Consider the following 6,000-nt stretch of genomic DNA (forward strand, 5'->3'; position numbering starts at 1 on the left):
ATAAATAAATTAAATCAGTGAAAACAATTTAATTGAACTATCTTTGAGAGAATATTTAAGTGATTTTAAATTTTCTCATTTAAAATCCCGGTTTATGTAATTAATAAAAATTAAAATTCATCAAGAGATTAATAATATTTTCGTAAAAGGAAATCATTTAAATTAATATGAATTAGGCATAAAGTCTTTTAAATCATTAGAATATTTGTTAAAAATAGAAACTGTTGCATAAAGTGGTCTTTTACACGAAAGCACTGAATATTTTAACAAAAAATAGTTCTATTGTCTGGTTGGATAGAAGTAAGAATAGTTAAATTTATAAATAAATGAAATATATTTTTTAACATATTTATATTACATTAAATTAGAGATGGATTCAAATTTTTATAAAGAAGGATCGAGAGTTAGGCAAAGCAACAAAACTTAATTATACTATGACTAACGCTAAATTTAAACTTTGTAAAAATCAGGAAGGATTAAATTATTTTTGTTTACATAGAAACATTGTACGAGTAGCTTATATTATGAAGAAGATTTTTAAATTATAATTAAACTGAAGTAAATGAGATTAAAAATAAAACCATCATACATCTCGTTTAAATTAATAACCGATGATATAATATCTGATTCTCCAAAAAAGCAAAGTATTTCTGAAAAATTTATAAATTTATACTGTTAAATTCAGAAAAAAACAAACGATATGCAAAAAAATTGTTTAACTATTAGGAAAGTTAGCCATAATACAAAATTTAAAATCAGTTTATAATGTTAATAAATTTTATTTTATAAATAGTTTATTAATGTGATTGATAATTTAATAATGAACTTTTTTTTTTCTCCCCTGGGTCGGATCGGCATTCAAGCAATACTCAACCCAGGATGGCGGATCTTTTATTCACCTCATTCGCCTGCCTCAAATCACTGAGACGGGGTATCCGAGCTCTGCTATGCCGTTCCCGGGCCTCGCCACAGTAACCGGAACTCGGTTTTGCCTCTTGCCTGCCTCAAGCCACCAGGAAGAGAAACCAAGTCCGGCTATGCCGTTCCCTGATCCCCCTAGCAGCCGGGTCTCGGTCTTTCTCTTCCTTTTTTTTATACTTGCTGTTCCCTGCTTCAGTCACGAAACTCTATTTCCTTCCTCTGAAGAATTTTCGTGGCCAAATCGTCTATAGCATTCCATTCTACCACCCCTTGTATCTGGTCGCCATCGGGTCGCTATCAGTGCTTGTAGATCTTCCACCGTACCCGAACTCAGTACATCATCTATTTTTTCACCTGACTCCCTCCTGACTCGTCTCTAGCGTCTGCGTTCCTTTGTCATCAGTATCTTTAGCCACGATGGTAGCGGACAGCACCGACCTCGTCCCTGGCTCTGTCGCTGAGCGTCAAAGCCATGCCTCGTGCCATGTTCATTATAAATTCCCCTTCGCTGACTGACACCAATCTGTTGACAACTACCATTAACCTATCGCAATCATCCATCGCCGCTAGGCCCCCTTCTGCCTCTCAGCATTCTGGGCCCCGTCTCTTCTTCACAGGTGGGCTAACAGTTGTATGAAGCACATTGTTCTCCTCCGGCATCACCGCAGGCGCTGGCTCAATATCTCTCTTGGCTGAATCCTCAGCTAGCTCCATCTTTTCGTCGCGGGATACAAGGAATCCTCCAGATGGATCATCACCAGCCCGGTGCGACCGAGATACTCTCCTGGCCCTCAACGAACCCTTCCCCACGCCCTGCAGCTGGGCCTCAGTGTCGGTCATACTACGATCCACCTCGACGGTATTATTCACCTCGAGGCTCGGCGATCAACTACACCATGGCGCCTCATGGCAAGGCACCCAATTTTCCTAACGCCTTATCTTTCTTCCTAAGCATCCCGCACAGCAAGAAAAAGAATCTTCAAAACTGAAGCTAATGAAACATCGAGCAGCTTGTAAAAATACTTTATTAATGAACCTAAAAATTTTATCCGTCATTTTCTTCAATTACAGAAATTACTAATTAGTTTTTTATAAATAAATAAACGTATAATTAAAATGGTATTTATTAATGATTTTTTATTTTAATTTTTGTATGTTAGCTATGTTTAAAATTTCTTCTTAAACAACAATAAATTAAATTTTAAAAAAAATTGCATGTTTAATTATTAAAATGTACTGTGAATTCTTCCACTTATAAAAATTTGATCAGTTAGTGGTCTGGAGTCTAAGTCTAAGACAATCTGATTTTACAGGTATCTGGTTTTACAGATATTTTTTTAAATCTTGTAGATTTAAAAAAACGCTTTAAATGATGATTGAAAATATTAAAACTGATCCTGTAAATTAAAATAGAAAATGAAACATCTTTTAGTGACTTGCGATCCAACCAAAAAATTTGAGTCGCGATAAAAATAAACATGATAGCCAAAAGTCTGCTAAAAACCTCTTTATTTTAGTAGGATTCCATGTCCAGTAATTCTTCACTCGTTGACCCATTAAAAACTCTTCATAAACAAGAAATTAATTTTAAAATTAATATCTTATTTTACTTAACAGATGAACTTTACATTTGGGATTCGTGACCAATAGAGAAACACAATATTAATCCATTAAAAAACACTGGCCAACATAAAATGTGGAATTGAAAAAGGTATTTTTTATTTTTTTAATTTAATTTTTACGGACATCGACTAATAAAGTCATTAGCCCTCATCACGTTCTTAGAAAGAAATTAGTTTCACCATCAGGATCGTAATATGTAAGGGTGTAAAGGGCCCTTACATTTTATTTAAAAAACACAAACTCACAAAACATTAAGACACAAATAACAAAGACAAACACAACACTTACGGGGTGTAAAGGGCCCCGATATTAAAATTTGAGAAAAGGTTCTCAAAAAAACGATTAAATTAAAAAATACAAGTTATCAATATTATCTTCTACATTATCTTCTTCTACCTCTCTCGATTATTTGTTAATTTTAGCACCCTCGGGGCGACCAGAACCGCCGTTGAGCAGTATATTAACGCGCCAGGGTGCCGTGGCAGTAGACTCCTCCTTATAAACAGGCTCCAGGCATGCATTGCACCCACCCATAGCCTCGCACCCTCAGTCCACCCTTGAGGATCCCCCATGTCATCATTGGACACATCCCGACTCACTGCTCTTGAATGCAGACGAGCCAGGGTGGTCTAGGCAAGAGGGCTACCTCCCGTCACTATACGTGCCACGCTTCGAGACTCCCATATATAAATGAAACTACCTTTTACAGACTCTTTATCACACCTTTAAATTTTTCACTTTTACAGACTTCTGAGAAGTCCACTGGCATGTAAATAAGCAACTATCTTTTCTTCATTTCCATTATCCAGATCAGCAGTAATGTCATTTCTTATACGGAACCTCTTTCGAGGTCTTTATCTATTAATCACTCTTCTATTAGATGCTTAATTGTTAGTGTTTTATTACAAACACCGCACATTGGTCTCTCTTCGCCGGTTAACAAATTTGAATTTGAATCGCGTGTGACCGATTCTAAGTCTGGTCACAGCTTCTTGTTCACGGCGAGTCAACTTAACGTCGCTTTTCCATTTATATGGAGAAGTTTTCACTAAGTTTAATTTTGTATTTAAACTCCTCCAATCAATACTCCTCTTGTTTCTTACTATGTTAGTTAGACAGTTTGTAACATCTGCCACTCTTACAGGAAATGCATCCAAATCATCGCAGACTGTTGCCTTTCTGGCAGCTTCGTTTGCGCTTTCATTACCTGTAATACCAGCATGCCCAGGAGTCCATACAAATACGAATCGCTGTCCTCGTTGGTTTAGAACGTACAAAATGGACAGGATGTTTCAATTAGGACATCCTTAATGTTTTTGTTCCGAATTGAAACAAGTGCACTTAAAGAATTGGAACATATTAGCACTCACTCTTTGCAATAGTGTTCTGTGTAGCGAAGAACCTGCTGAATTGCAGTAAGTTCTGCCGTGTAGACACTGGCCATATCTGGCAGTTTCGAAAAGTGAACTTCTCCATTTACATATATGGAGCATCCAACACCATGCTCGGTTTTAGAACTGTCAGTATAAATTCTAATATGTTCTTCATAACTACTGACGGTTGCCAAAACTTCCTGTTGGATGATCACTGCTTGTTGCCAAAAATTCCTGTTGGATGATCACTGCTGGTTTCTTTTTTATTTCTTCCTGAGAGAGATCCAACCTTGTATTAACCGCTGGCAAGAGCCATGGCGGTATTTCTCTAGTAGAAATCGCTAATGTATCTGGAATAGCAATTTCGTATTTTCTTCTTAATTCGTGGAACCTAATTCCGGCTGGTCTGGAATAGGTAGCACGACATTCGTATAATGCAGCCATAGGATGGTTGTTAAAACGTTTATTATTTATATGGGCAGGAAAAGTCCATATATTTGCTGCATATATTAGCAAAAGGATCTCTTTTCTATAATGTAGTGGCATTATTCCGTCTTCGGACATAAGGCTAGTTGCCGGACTTGTGCGAAAAGCGCCTGTCGCATATCTTATTCCGCTATTATGAATTACGTATAACTTTCTTAAATGCGACTTCCTAGCGGATGAATATACAATACATCCGTAGTCTAGTTTTGATTGAACCAATGCCTTATACAAGGTAATAGGTATAATAGTAGGTAATAATAATAATAATAATAATAATAATAATAATAATAGGTAAAAAGGTGATAGGTATAATAATTCCTTATACAAGGAAAAAGGTATTAATACTTATTTTAAGTAATAAGTATTTATAAATTAAAACTTAAATATTTTTATAATTAAGTATTTCTGTTAATATTTCAGTTTAATTTCATTCATTAAAACGTTTGAATTTTAAAAAGATTAAAAATCGGGCTTTTAAAATTCTCCAAATATTTTCTTTTACGTTTGCGGAAAATTCAACAAAAACCAGTACAGAATCTGCTGAAAACTTCTTACAAACATTAATTTTACTGTCCCTTGGGAGACAAAAAATAATCCTCATCTCCACATGTTGCATACATCAAAAGCTACATTAAACTAAAAGAGCGGTTAAAACGAAAAAAGGGCCTTTTTGCGTAACTATGATTTGGAGAGATCCTACTAACCATTATGATGACTTATATTTTTCGCTAAACAAATGTTACTGGTTTCAATTCAAATAATAAAAGCAGTATTTCATACTCATAATTTCATTCAGCTGAGACCAATAATTCATGGTGTTGATTTACGAATTCCGATTACTCCAACTTCTTGGAAAGAAATTTCTGATTCCCCAGAAAGCTCAACCGATAAATCCTCAACTTTAATAGATAACAATTACATTCCAAAAACAAATACTGAACCTCACCTCATCACACAAGCAGAACTAAGAGACCTAATTCGTAACGAAAGAAAATGAAGAACTCCTAGGTTCACATGTTAAAGAATGGAATCTGTGAAACAAGGATATTAACATTTTCTTTACGCAGAAATCGAAAGGAAAATTTACTGAGATATTTTAGAAGAGATGGTTTAATTTATTCCTAATAATGTTAGTGGGCTAATGAGTGAACTGAACATGTCAATCATGCTTGGCGTTTATTTATGGACTCATAAAAAATAATGTTAAAGGCAGTGTTGTTGCATAACTCGAATAAGTTTACTTCTGTACCGTTAGCGCTTGCTGTGGGAACGAAAGAAACTTATGAAGTATTTCAAACATTTTAAAAGCTATTAAGTATGATGATCACTCATGGCGAATCATTGCTGACCTGAAAGTAATAGGGCTTCTTCTCGATCTGCAGAGCGGCTTTACAAAATATATGTGTTTCTTGTGTTGTGGGATAGTCGGGCTACAGATAAACACTGCGCGATTAAAGACTGGCAATAAAGAAATCATTTTACCCCAGAAAAAGTCAATGTTGTCAATATTCCCCTTGTCGAAGCAGATTGTATTAATTTACCACCTCTACACATAAAACTAGGTCTGATAAAAAATGTTGTAAAAGCCTTAGATAAA

Source organism: Lycorma delicatula, chromosome 1, assembly GCF_047948215.1.
Source record: "Lycorma delicatula isolate Av1 chromosome 1, ASM4794821v1, whole genome shotgun sequence".
NCBI classification, from domain to species: Eukaryota; Metazoa; Arthropoda; class Insecta; order Hemiptera; family Fulgoridae; genus Lycorma; species Lycorma delicatula.